Here is a 15258-nt window from a genome sequence, read left to right on the forward strand (position 1 = left end):
TCTTTGGCAGCGATTACAGCCTCAAGTCTTCTTGGGTATGATGCTACAAGCTTGGCACACCTGTATTCTTCTCTGCAGATCCTCTCAAGCTCTGTCAGGTTGGATGGGGAGCGTTAATACACAGCTATTTTCAGGTCCCTCCAGAGATGTTCAATTGGGTTCAAGTCCGGGCTCTGGCTGGGCCACTCAAGGACATTCACAGACTTGTCATGAAGCCACTCCTGCATTGTCTTGGCTGTGTGCTTTGGGTCATTGTCCTGTTGGAAGATGAACCTGCACCCCAGTCTGAGGTCCAGAACGCTCTGGAGCAGGTTTTCAATAAGGATGTCTCTGTACTCTGCACTGTTCATCTTTCCCTCGATCCTGACTAGTCTGCCAGTTCCTGCCACTGAAAAACATCCCACAACATGATGCTGTCACCACCATGCTTCACCGTAGGCATGGTATTGGCCAGGTGATGAGTGGTGTCTGGTTTCCTCCAGACGTGACGCTTGGCATTCAGGCCAAAGTGTTGAATCTTGGTTTCATCAGACCAGAGAATCTTGTTTCTCATGGTCTGAGAGTCCATTAGTTGCCTTTTGGCAAACTCCAAGCGGGCTGTCATGTGCCTTTTACTGAGGAGTGGCTTCCGTCTGGCCACTTGTAAGGGGTTTCTGCGCCGAGCTTTCGCCCGACCTAAGGTCCCCGTGCCTTGCTCTGATCCCTTGACCAGGCCGCGCACACTGGTTCCCCGTGAGTGGTTCGACCCACTCACCCCCTACGGTTCTAGACACTGGACTTAGATGCAGGAGCGTTTATAGTGCAGAAAAATTCAACCAGACCAGATTTGAAGACCAGGGTTTAAATGGAAAAAGGCTTTTATTGCGCACTTGGGACTATTGTCCATGAATACTTATACACAGTTCTATTAGACATATGCACAACTACACGAATACTTAGACACAGTTCTAAACGACATATGCATAACTTACACGGACACTTTTGACGCAGTTCTAAAAGACATATGCATAACTACACGAATACTTAGAGACAGTTCTATTAGACATATTCTTGACTGTAAGATGGGGAACGTACGACACATCGCAAACTTGACCAACACATATTCATTTACACACCCACGTTTATTCAAACCACCCTCCCCTCTACACTAAAACTATGTCCAGGATGTGTAGGATCGGGGTGCATGCTCACCATGGGGCTACTACTGGGGTTACTGGCTGTTCGTGCTGCTTCTCCGCTGCTTTCCGTGAGGGTCGTGCTTGTCCCCTGAGTTTCTTCCTTCCGTTTCTTGCGTTCCTGGCCAGTCGTTGCGAGCGTTGCTGTCCCTGCTGCGAGCGTTCCTGGCCAGTCGTTGCGAGCGTTGCTGTCCCTGCTGCGAGCGTGTCTTTCTTGCCTGTCCTTTTCGTCTTCCTCCTGGCTTGCCTTCCTTGCAGGTTTTCTTGCAGTATTTCTTCTCGAGTTGCGTGCCTGTTCCTCTCTCTTGCATTGCCTCTAAAACCCAAAAGTCGTGGCCAGTTATACTAATTCTGGCCCGTCCTATCTCCCGCCAGATCTCGGGATCTCTTTGTTTAAAAGATATGTATTGAGTTTTCTCTCTGATCTGCGCTTATGTCCGGGGGTACCGGGGATGGCCAGACGGTGTTAATTGGTATTTCGTTGCGAGGTGATGGGTTTAACTGGTTTCCCATCACCTACCAGGTAGTTTTCTATGGGCTATTGTGCCCCCTTAACGAGATTAACTGTGTAGGTCGGCTTGGGGCATTGTGAGTATGCTGATGTCAGTGCCCCAGTGTCTGGACTTCGACCTGGTTTCGCAGGTTTCTGCATGGCCAATACCCATCCATTGTTCTGGCCGTGGCTTTGCAGAAACCTAGAGACTGGGCTGTAAGGTATTTGCTTTTTGTGGCTGGTCACGAGGTCCTTCGGCCATTTTAGGACCCACAGATTGTGACATCCCTTGGTAAACTGACCGCAGCCTTTCTCCGCTATCAGCCCCAGTCTCCCGTTTAAAATGTCCAAACTGCAGCTCTTTGGTTTGGTGTTGCTTTCAGAATGAGGGAAAACTTCTCAAATCTTACAACTCTACCATAAAGGCCTGATTGGTGGAGTGCTGCAGATATAGTTGTCTTTCTGGAAGATTCTCCCATCTTCACAGAGGAACTCTGGAGCTCTGTCAGAGTGACCATCTGGTTCTTGGTCACCTCCCTGACCAATGCCCTTCTCCCCCAATTGCTCAGTTTGGTCAAGTGGCCAACACTATGAAGAGTCCTGGTGGTTCCAAGTTCTCCCATTTAAGAATGACGGAGGCCACTGTGCTCTTCGGGACCTTCAATGCTGCAGTAATTGTTTTATATCCTTCCCCAGATCTGTGTCTCGACACAATCCTGTCTCAAAGGTCTACGGACAATTCCTTTGTCTTCGTGGCTTGGTTTTTTCTCTGACAGGTGTGTGCCTTTCCAAATCATATCCAATCAATTTAATTTACCACTGATGGACTCCAATCAAGTTGTAGAAACATCTCAAGGATAATCAATGGAAACAGGATTAACCTAAGGTCAATTTTGAGTGTCATAGCAAAGAGCCTGTAAACTGATGAAAATGTGATATTTCAGTTATGTCTTTTTAATTACTTTGTAAAAAATTCTAAACATCTGTTTATGCTACTTCATTCTGGGGTATTGTGTGTAGATTAATGATTAAATTTTTTTTTAAATCCATTTTAAAATAAGGCTGTCGCGTAACAAAATGTGGAAAAAGTGAAGGCGTCTGAATACTTTCTGAATGCACTGTAGATGACAAACAGCAATGGTTCCAGCACCGAACCCTGAGGCACACCACTAGTCACAGGCCTCCAGTCCAGGACAGTCCAGTTCATAAAACAACCCTCCACCATCACCCTTTGCTTCCTTCCATGAAGCCAATTTTCTATCCTGTCAGCTGGTCCCCCTGAGATCCCATGCAATCTAACCTTCCAGAGCAGCCTACCATGTGGAACCTTGTCAAATGCCTTGCTGAAATCCATATATACAAATCTACAGCTCTGCACTCATCGATCTTTTTAGTTTGCCCTCGTCAACATTTTTGGTCACATCTTTCTTCAAAAAACACAATCCGATTCATGAGGCATGATCTCACATGTACAAAACTGCACTGACTATCCCTAATCAGCCTTTGCCCATCTAAATGCATGGGCATCTTATCCCTCAGAATGCTAGCTAATAACTTTCCGACCACAGCTGTTAGACCCATGCTATAGGCGCATGGGAACTATAGGCCTGTAGTTCCCATGCTTTTCCTTGCTGCCCTTCTTAAATAGAGGCACAATATTTGAGGTTGGCACAGAGACTTGCTGCCTTACAGCGTTAGAGACCTGGATTTGATCTTGACCACAGGTGCTGTCTGTACAGAGTTTGTGCATTCTCCCTGTGACTGCATGGGTTTTTTCCAGGTGCTCCGGTTTCCTCCCACATTCCAAGGTCAAGCAGGTTTGTAGATGAATTGGCTACTGCAAATTATCTCCAGTGTGGACAATAGAACTAGTTTATAGGCGATCGATGTCGGTGCAGACTCGGTGAGCCGAAGGGCTTGTTTCCACACCGTATCACTAAACTAAACTAATTTGCCACCACCATCTTTCGGTACCTCACCCGTATTTAATGATGACTCGTTAATCTTAGCCAGGGATCCTGCAATTTCTTCTCAAGCGTCCCACAGTGTCCACAGATATATCTGATCAGGCTCTGGAGATTTGTTTACCTTTCATACGCATCTACTCCCTACACACTAGGGGCAATTTACAGAGGCAAATTAATCTGCAAGTCTGCACGTCTTTGGGTTGTGGGAGGAAAACAAAGCACCTGGAGAAAGTCGACTCAGTCACATAGAGAATGTGCAAACTTCAGGCAGTCAGCAACCGAGGTCAAGATCAAACTGGGTTTCCAGTATTGTGAGGCGGCAGTTCTACCAGTTACAGAACTGTGCCGACCACCACAAGATTAATAGGCTTTTTTTGGTGACTGTGAAACAATTTGATAGGTGACACATGGAAAAATAGGTGCAGGAGTAGGCCATTCGGCCCTTCAAGCCAACACTGCCATTCAATATGATATTGTCTGATCATCTATAATCAGTACCCCATTCCTGCTTTTTCTCCATATCCCTTGATTCCTTTAGCCCTAAGAGCTAAATCTAACTCTCTCTTGAAAACATCCAGTGAATTGGCATCCACTGCCTCCTGTGGCAGAGAATTCCACAGATTCACAGCTCTCTGGGTGAAGAAGTTTTTCCTCATCTCAGTCCGAAATGGCCTACCCTTTATTCTTAAACTGTGACCCCTGGTTCTGGACTCCCCCAACATCGGGAACATGTAAGAACTGAGGGAATATGAATTTAAGTTTAAGATAATGGCAATTTTAAGGATTACAAAGGTTCAAGGTAAGAACTGCCACTGCTGCCAACATCCTGAGGATAGTATAATACAAAGAGATTCAACTCCCCCTTTTTGTGAACTGTTGCTGTAAAAATTAACACAGCTCTTATGGGATTCAACAAAAGCAGGTACTTTAATAGGAGTCATTAGGTAGGGCACAACAAGGTGCGAGAGGCAAAAAAGCTGAAGCAACAGAATGGAAAGAGTTGGAGGAAGTTCACAGCAGGTGTGCATCACACCATCAGTCTCCAACCACTGTTGCTAGACAACAAAGTAACCATGTGGGTGGAAGCTCTGTGGAAGAACTGAAGGCAAGGTTCTGCATAATTGGTGTTTGCTGACAGTTCGGCAGTTCAGTTCTAGTGATGCAATCTATGCCTACTCTTTTCCCCTAATGGACTTGGAACAGTGAAACTTTGCTGCCAAATGTAAGCCTGACATGTATGTGATTATTATCTTTATTTGCTCTGCATCAAATCCCTATTCATGCTTGAATCCAGCATTGTTGAATATTATTCATAAATATGAACTTCTGAATCTTCCAAGGCATTGCACACAGGAAATTGATGCCAAATATGGTCTTCGGCTGTCAAAGTCAATTTAACCTTGAGGTGAGACAAAGTAAATGAAGGTGGAATAATTAAACCAAGAACACCGGCATAGTTCACTACTATTTTTGAGCCATGTGCTCCATTCTGCTTATTTCTGCCATAAATTTCCTTGCCTATAATTATAAATCAAACTGCGCATGAAAATCTTTGAAATAACATTGAAACTAATCCAAACTACGAAACCAGTGGCGATCAAGTTAGGGGCAGATTAACTGCTGGTAAAAAAATAAATATTATGCATTTGGAGACTATTGGCAGGGGTAGGCAAAGGTTTATGTCACGCTTGTCCAATAATTCCTCTGGTCCTTGAGGGCATTCCAAAATATAATCATATTGGCTGCTGCTCTCCATGCAACACGTACATTCTTCTGCTTCTCTTATTTATCCGGTTTTCATTTAATCATCGCAACCATTTTGCCTTTGCCATTATCTTTGAGAAAACATTTATTGATCCATTGACTCTCTAAATAACATTCCAAACCTGCCTTTATCCTTGTTTTTGAATCACGGTCCCTCGGACCAATTATACGCATTAGTTTCTATTAGGTATAAAATCACATTAATATTTTTTCTCAACATATATTAGCTCATGTTTCTCCACATTAGATTAGATCTATCATTTGTTAGCCCATTGCCTAATATGCCCTCTTTCCTCTTGGAGTCCATAATAGTCGTCCTTCCTGCTTTCTGGAGGATGGAAGGCATACGCATTGGAATCATTGTGTCCTGAGGTGACAAAGACATTGATGAAGATTGCATTGCCAGTTAATCTGTTGTAGGACAGAACCAGGGATACCTTGGAGTTGGAATAGATAACCTTTGTGGCACAAAGATGAAGGGTCAGAAGTTCAGCTCGGGGTTGAATAGATCAGATATGGCATTTTGCACACATTAAAACACAAAGAAATGGGAGCAGGAATAGCTCTATTGGCCCCTTAGGCATGTCCCACTATTCATTAACATTATTTGGCTCCAAGCCTCATCTCCCCTTCTTTTCCAGTTTCCCATTGTTCTCAGTTCCCCACGCATTCAAAAGTGTATTCACTGCCTCTTTGAGTACCTCCAATGTTGTCCATCCCTCTGCCATTGAGAATTCCATTGATTCATCGTTCATGCAAGAAGTTTCTGCACACTTCTGTTTTAATTGACTGCCCCCTATTTATTGGACTATATTCCTTGGAGCACAGGAGGATGGGGAGTGATCTTATAGAGGTGTATAAAACCATGAGGGGGGTAGATAGGGTGAATGCACAGTGTCATTTATCCAGATCAAGAACCGGAGGACATAAGATTAAGGTGAGAGGGGAAAGATTTAATAGGAATCTGAGGGGCAACTTTTTCACACAGTGGGTATATGGGAATGAGCTGCCAGTGGAGGTAGTTGAGGCAGGTACTATAACAACGTTTGAAAGACATTTGGACAGGTACCTAGATAGGAAATGTTTATGGGCCAAACGCGGGCAGATGGGAACAGTGTAGATGGGGCATCTTGGTCAGCATGAGTAAGTTGGGACCAAGGGTCTGTTTCCATGCCGTATAACCCTATAACTCTTTTAAGACAGCTAACACACTATCCTTTGTAATTCAGAAATGGACCAACAAATCATTACTGATTTTCCTCAATTCCTTTGCTGTCATGACTTCTAAGTAAATACAAATGAGAAGTATTCACTTAACAACAGGCTCCTCTCCTGTGCCTCAATACATAGACAGCCATGTTAATCCTTTAGGGAGTCTATTCTCTTCCTTGTTACCATTTTGCTCCTAATGTACCTGTAGAATCTCTTAGAATTTTGCTTTTCAACTTGGAGATGACATTTTGTCATTTTGTCAGATCGCAGCTACGGCCACATGTCCTGCTCATATTCAAGACCCTAACTCTCCCTTGAGATTAACAAATGAGTCAAACACTGAATAAGCAGGATTTCTGACCAACCAGACACCAGATTAATAGTGTTTTACTTTAGTTGATTTCTTTTTCTTACTGGAGAGTGAACTCAATTGCCCCTGTTTCACTTCTTACCCATGCTGTTTCCCCGACTCCATAACACTTTGGGCAGAATAATCTGGTTCACAAATTACCTTTCTGGTCCTCTTCACTGCTCTGAGAAACATGGAAACATAGAAATATAGAAGATAGGTGCAGGAGGAGGCCATTCGGCCATTCGAGCCAGCACCATAATTCATTGTGATCATGGCTGATCGTCCCCAATCAATACCCCGTGCCTGCCTTCTCCCCATATCCCTTGATTCCACTAGCCCCTGCAGCTCTATCTAACGCTCTCTTAAATCCATCCAGTGATTTGGCTTCCACTGCCCTCTGTGGCAGAGAATTCCACAAATTCACAACTCTGGGTGATTTTTTTTTTTCTCACCTCAGTTTTAAATGGCCTCCCCTTTATTCTAAGACTGTGGCCCCTGGTTCTGGACTCGCCCAACATTGGGAACATTTTCCTGCATCTAGCTTGTCCAGTCATTTTATAATTTTATATGTTTCTATAAGATCCCCTCTCATCCTTCTAAACTCCAGTTAATACAAGCCTAGTCTTTGCAATCTTTCCTCATATGTCAGTCCCGCCATCCCAGGGATCAATCTCGTGAACCTACGCTGCACTGCCTCAATTACAAGGATGTCCTTCCTCAAATTAGGAGTCATGATCTTATAGATTTATTATTACCTTCCTCATATTTCCATCTTAGTTCTATTAAGTGCATTAATTTTATCATTTGGGGAAGTTTAGTTGTGCTTGTCTTCCCGGAGACCAACTTCAAAGATTCAAAGGTTCAAAGGTCAGTTTATTGTCACGTGTACCAATTAAGGTACAGTGAAACTTGAATTACCATAAAGCCATACAAAAAAAAAGCAACAAGACACACAACTACATAAAAGTTGACATAAACATCCACCACAGTGGATTCCCCACATTCCCCACTGTGATGGAAAACAATAAAGTCTAATACTCTTCCTCCTTATTCTGTCGGACCATCCGGCGGTCGAAGCTCCCACGTGGGACGATCAAAGCCCCCGTGTCGGGGCGATCGAAGCTCCCGCATCGGGGCGCTCAAAGCTCCTGGGGCTTGGAGCTCCCGAAGTCGGTCTCTAACCAGAGACCACGACTCCACGATGTTAAAGTCTGCAAGCTCCCGTGGTTGGAACTCCGAGGTCAATCCCCGACAAGGATCGTGAGCTCCACGATGGTAAGTCCTGCTGGCTCCCGCGGCTGGAGCTCCCAAAGTCAGTCTCCTGCAGAAGCCGCCAGCTACTCGATGTTGGACCACAGTGTGGACGGAGATATGATACAGAAAAAAAATTGCATCTCCGTCGAGGTAAGAGATTTAAAAAAGTTTCCCCCAACCCCGACCATCATCCCGCACATAAAACAAACTAAAGACCACTAAAACATACATTTAACACATACTAAAAAAAATAACGAGAAGGAGGGGGCATACAGACTGTTGGCGAGGCAGCCCTTGCTGGCGCCACCCGGTGTTTAATTTGGCGGAATCTCTAAAGTAGAGATCTGTCTGAAGAAGGGCCTCGACCCGAAACATCACCCATTCTTTCTCTCGAGAGATGTTGTCTGTCAATAGACAATAGACAATAGACAATAGGTGCAAGAGTAGGCCATTCGGCCCTTCGAGCCAGCACCGCCATTCAATGTGATCATGGCTGATCATTCATGTCCCGCTGAGATACTCCAGCATTTTGTGTCTATCTTCAGAATCTCTAAAGTCTTTATTATCCTTTGCATCAGGCAATGAACTCGTTTAATATCCTTGCTTTTTTCTGATCTTTCTCATATTTTACATGTTAAACTAAGTGTATTTTCTGAGACTCGTGTATCTTCTTGATATGTTCCTATCATGTTTATTTATTTTTGCATAGAAGATTCGAAATGCTAAGAAATGCACTGTTAAATATGAAAATCAAATCTCCCGACAGTGCACCACCTTGATAACATAAAACATCAATATGAAGAAGGGTTCTGACCCAAAACATCATCTATCATTCTCTCTCCAGATCCTGCCTGACCTGCTGAGTTCCTCCAGCATTTTGTGTTTTGAGAAGCAAAAGTCTGCTTTCCTTCCTTGCTATATAATATTAAGGTTCATGTCACTTTTGCAGTAGTTAGTCATTTATGGAAGCTGGAGAGCAATATGCAGGTCTTATGCTATAATGGTGTTTTTGACACTATTGTTTTGGAGCTATTCATTTTCTGGACTTGCTTGCATTTCCAATTTAATGGCTTCACCATCCATATATTCTGCCTAAGGGTATATTTCCCGGTGATTAAGTGGATCTCTTTTACAAAATGAATGGGTAGTAATCCCATCATAAGGTGGCCAAAGGATGTAAACAATTATTGAGTCATTTCTTTCACGCTGAATGAAACAGATGCCCGTGAACAAGATTTGTCAGAATCTGTTTCGTTCCTTCGTGATAAATACTAAACAAGTGTCTTTAGTCTTTAAAAGACTATGGAGCAAACACACTTGGGAATGAGAGATTTTGATTTCCATCGACAAGATGGAATCTCAAGTTCATGGACTGATTAAAAAGTTGACTCGCATTCCAATTTTGAAATCAAGTGACCATTCTTATGTCTTCCTGCAATCTTAAAAATGTTTTTATTTATTTTTATTGAAGGAAAGATACATTACGATTGACGTAATGCATTACATGTTTTTTTATATATAACAACAAAAATAACCCTCACCCACCCTCCCTGGACACCCCTTTGCAGCTGATGTGTTCACAATACATCATATCACAAATACAAATACACAATTTGACAGCAAAACCTCTACTTTCTTCCAAGGCGCAGGCCCATACATATCTACAACATGTCAGATGGTTCAGGATACACTCGTTCATTATGCATCAGCCATCCTGTGAGGTAATCGGCACTTGTGTAAACAAAAATAAGTAAATAAAGAAAAGTAAAACATAATTAAAGGCAGATCCCCAACTACAATCAGTTGACTCGCATTCCAATTTTGAAATCAAGTGACCATTCTTTAATTGAAATTATGTCTTCCTGCAATCTTAATTGCTCTGGCTATTTTATTTTACCATAATGTGATTTTGGCTTGTGGGAAAATTTAGGCTGTGTATTTGCTGGTGATCCACCAGTATTCCTTACATCAGAGCGTACTGCTCTGACCAGCAGTTCAATATGCTCAATGCTCATTTCTATTTTGTGTAAAGTGGCAAGATTGAAGGATAAGTTGGATATAATTATGTTCAGAAGTGAAAGGAGCAGAATTAGGCCATTTGGCCCATCAAGTCTACTCTGCCATTCAATCATGGCTGATCTATCTCTCCCTCCTGACCCCATTCTCCTGCCTTCTCCACATAACCCCTGATGCCCATACTAATCAAGAATCTATCTATCTCTGCCTTAAAAATATCCATTGACTTGGCCTCCACATCATTCTGTGGCTAAGAATTCCACAGATTCACCACCCTCTGACTAAAGACATTCCTCCTCATCTCCTTCCTAAAGGAACGTCCTTTAGTTATGAGGCTATGGCCTCTGGTCCTAGACTCTCCCACTAGTGGAAACATCCTCTCCACATCCACTTAATCCAGGCCTTTATAATTGTCTGAGAACTAACATTAATGTGCAAATTCAGGACAAATGCTGTCTTGTTAGATGTTTTACTCTGTTGTCCTCTCTTGTTTTTGCAAATAATCTTTTGATCTGAATGTATCTCACCCGCATTCCCCCATGGGCCTTTTTATTCATTTAATCTTTTGGCATTTGGATTGGGATTTCGGTTATTTTTACCACTTCTGAATTTTAAACTATTTAGCTTGATTGATATCAAGAAATATATCGCAATCTGATATAAAACACAATCGGAAAATTTGTAAATTACTGATACAGGGGATGAAAGCCAAGTATGCTGGAAATGCTTAGAGATCACCAAGAATCTGCAAGAGAAAAGGAGAGAGGTTATTGATTTATTTTCAGTTGCATCACCTTTTGTTAGCATTGTTAAAGAAATGAAGTAAAAGGAAGTGATAGGGAATAATGAAGAAAGAGTAATTGAATCAATCCATTCCAAATTATCCCCTTTTATAAGTATTTCCAATCCTCTGCCACTCTGACAAAGTCAGTATGCCATGTCAGATAATTTATTGAGACTATTTAGTTCCAAAGGCCAATTAAGGTTGTCACAGCCCTAATAATGGGAATGTGGGATGGTAATTCCTGACACCATGAGGATAATGAGCATCTAAGATGCACCAATTGAAGTATGAGCCCACCCTCAACCCAATTAAAGGCACCTCTCTAGATTTCAGATGAGATCAGAAGCTTGGTATATGGCTTTGATACTTTTTTGTGGACTTCAATAAGGCAGGGTCATCTGATTCAGATGAGGAAAAAAATCCCCATTCCTCCTTTGATGCAGAAATCATCCTAATCATCTGCACAACATATTTATGTTTGGATAGTGCAAAACTGCTAGGTTTTCAACCTTCACATGCATAAGAATTAGATGTGGTCCTAATTTCACTTCGAGATACTGTTTAGAGTTCTCTACCTAGGTTTAGGTATGGTGGAGAAAGAATTGTATTGAATGAATCATCTTGCATTGTCTAGATTGAACTTGAATTCAAAGCAGTTAAGTTTCCCATTACAAAGTTACATTAACGTTACTGGGCAATGCAGCAATGCAAAAAAAAAAAGATACTATAAGGAATGCACAACAGATCAGGCGACATTTGTGAAAAAAGAATTGTCAGGATGACAGGATTTTATGTTTCTTTCTCAGATTTCCAGCATTAACAACATTTTGCATTGCTTTTGCTCCTTCTTGGAAATAATTTGTACTTGTCTGTCAGAAGATAGCAAATACATTTATTTTAAGTACAAAGAGAAGCTACATCCAAGAAAGACTCAGGGATTCTAACGTCAAGGCGTGCTGAAGTGTGCCAAGTCCCTTACGTTATATCCTGAATCTAAAAATAACCTGTTTCCATACAATTGATCAGATTGGTTTACACAAATGTCCAAAGGATTCATCTTTATTTGGTGTTAATTATTTCTATTTGTTTTGAAGAAATGTTTGAATTGTATTGGTCGGCATAGATTTTGTTCTGTGAGCCCTGAACCCACCATGCCGACCAATACTGAAAGAATGCAGCAATGCCACTGCCCACTCTGCGAAAAACAAAACTCCCTCAATGGGATTAGTTTAAGTATCCCCTGGCACCATTTTAAAGAAGTGCAGGGGAGTTCTCTCTGGCGACAAGGCCGATATTTATCCTTTATCCGACATCACGACATAGCAAAACTCATTATCTGGCCATTATCACATTAATGTTGATGGGATCTCTCCGCCTGATGACCCTGCAGAGAACAGTTAACTCAGCATAGATTGAGGGTAAACCCAATGACTAGTTACAGCGGGCAGTGTTGATTACATTTCAGTGCAGGAGCGCTTTATTATTACTTACTTACAAGACAAGGCAATTAAACTGAAATAATAGACGTGCTGCTGGTTTAAAATAATCTGTACACTGACAATTAAACTGCTTTTAAAAATTAAAAGCACATTTTTCTGAACATGTACAGTTGGTAGAGAATTCGCCCACTTGCAGCATACGTAATCATTTTGGTGGGTGTATTTTCTGGCAAGACAGGTTCCTCCTGCCCACATGTACTCAGAATAATATGGGGTTACATAACTTTAAGTTGCAAAATACTGGCATGCTGTTCCACCTAACGCACTGATTTAAAAATAGAAATCAGTAAGAAAGGGATTGGAGTGAATGCAAGAAATGGGTAGAATTCATATTAATGATTTAACTATTCATAGAATAAGGTATTGACTTTCTTCATTGGCTTTGGATCCAACATTGACTTGGAGGAAGAAGTCAAAGTGTACATGTGGAGTGTTATTTTTCTGACTGGAGCCCTGTAACCAGTGGAGTGCCTTTAGAGATCGGTGCTGGGTCCACCGTTGTTTATTTTCTACATTAATGATTGCGATGACAATGTTGTTAACAATGTTGGTAAATTTGAAGATGACACAAAAATTAGTGGTGGAGTGGACAGTGAGGAAGGATATATAAGTTTATTATAGAATCTAGATGAATTGAGGAGATGGCCCAAGGAATGTCAAATGGAATATAACTCTAATAAGTGTGAGGTATTGCACTTTGGTAGGACAGTACATACGTAGTAAATGATAAGATCTTGGAGAATGTTGCAGAACAGAGAGATCTGGGATTATTAGTGCATCGTTCCCTGAAAGTGAAAAGTCAAGTGGACATGGTTGTGAAAAAAAGGCAGTTGGTATGCTTGCCTTCATTGGGAAAGGTATGGAGTACAAATGTTGGAACATCAGCTGGCAAAGTCGTTGGTGTGACTTGCAGGTTTAGAAACATAGGAACATAGAAAATATGTGCAGGAGGAGGCCATTTGGCCCTTTGAGCCAGCACCGCCATTCATTCTGATCATGGCTGATCATCCACAATCAGTAACCTGTGCCTGCCTTCTCCCCATATCCCTTGATCCCACTAGCCCCTGGAGCTCTATCTAACTCTCTTTTAAATTCATCCCAGTGAATTGGCCTCCACTTCCTACTGTGGCAGAGAATTCCACAAATTCACAACTCTCTGAGTGAAAAAGTTTTTTCTCACCTCAGTTTTAAATGGCCTCCCCTTTATTCTTAGACTATGACCCCTGGTTGCGGACCCCCCCAAAATTGGGAACATTTTTCCTGCATCTAGCTTGTCCAGTCCTTTTATCATTTTATACGTCTCTATAAGATCCCCTCTCATCCTTCAAAACCAGTGAATACAAGCCCAGTCTTTCCAATCTTTCCTCATATGACAGTCCCGCCATCCCAGGGATTAACCTTGTGAACCTACGCTACACCGCCTCAATAGCAAGGATGTTCTTCCTCAAATTAGGAGACCAAAACTGCGCACAATACTCCAGATGTGGTCGCAACAGGGCAGAAGGACCTCTTTGCTCCGAAACTCAAATCCTCTCATTATGAAGGTCAACATGCCATTAGCTTTCTTCACTGCCTGCTGTACCTGCACGCTTATTTTCAGTGACTGGTATACAAGGACATCCAGGTCTCGTTGCACTTCCCTATTACCTAATCTGACACCATTGAGATAATTTGCCTCCTTGTTTTTGCCGACAAAGTGGATAACCTCACATTTATCTACACTATACTGCATTTGCCATGCATCTGCCCACTCACTCAACCTGTCCAAGTCACCCTGCAACCTCCTAACATCCTCTTCGCAGTTCACATTGCCACCCAGCTTTGTGTCAACTGCAAACTTGCTAGTGTTACTTCTAATTTCATCATCCAAATCATTAATATATATTGTAAGTAGTTGCGGCCCCAGCACCGAGCCTTGGGGCATTCCACTCACCACTGCCTGCCATACTGAAAAGGACCCATTTATTTATATTCTTTGCTTCCTGTCTGCCAACCAATTCTCTATCCATGTCAATACCTTACCCCCAATACCATGTGCTCGAATTTTGCTCACCAATCTCATATGTGGGACCTTATCAAAGGCTTTCTGAAAGTCTAGATACACTACATCCACTGGCTCTCCATCATCCATTTTATATGTCACATCCTCAAAAAATTCCAGAAGATTAGTCAAGCAGGATTTTCCCATCATAAATCCATGCTGACCTGGACCAATCCTTTTACTGCTATCCAAATGCACTGTTCTTACCTCTTTAATAATTGACTCCAGCTTCTTCACACCACCGATGTCAGGCTAACTGGTCTATAATTCCCCATTTTCTCTCTCGCTCCTTTCTTGAAAAGTGGTATAACATTAGCTACCCTCCAATCCACAGAAACGGATCCTGAATCTATTGAACATTGGAAAATGATCACCAATACATCCACGATTTTTCGAGCTACCTCCTTGAGTACCCTGGGATGCAGACAATCAGGCTCTAGTGATTTATCAGCCTTCAGTCCCATCAGTCTACCCAAACTATTTCTCGCCTAATGCAAATTTCTTTCAGTTCCTCTGTCTACCTTGATCTTCTGTCCACTAGTACGTCTGGGAGATTGTTTGTGTCTTCCTTAGTGAAGACAGATCCAAAGTACCTGTTCAACTCTTCTGCCATTTCCTTGTTACCCACAATAATTTCACCCATTTCTGCCTTCAAGGGACCCACATTTGTCTTTACTGATCCTTTTCTCTTAACATACCTA

At 42.2% G+C, this 15258-nt stretch overlaps 1 protein-coding gene across 12 annotated transcripts in view; it reads left to right on the forward strand.

Annotated features, from left to right (window-relative positions):
- adgrb1a (adhesion G protein-coupled receptor B1a) overlaps nt 1-15258 on the forward strand; it is a 449476-nt gene that overhangs the window by 249689 nt on the left and 184529 nt on the right. The gene's annotated exons all lie outside the window — the stretch shown is intronic.

This window comes from Rhinoraja longicauda, chromosome 4 (genome assembly GCF_053455715.1).
Source record: "Rhinoraja longicauda isolate Sanriku21f chromosome 4, sRhiLon1.1, whole genome shotgun sequence".
NCBI lineage: Eukaryota > Metazoa > Chordata > Chondrichthyes > Rajiformes > Arhynchobatidae > Rhinoraja > Rhinoraja longicauda.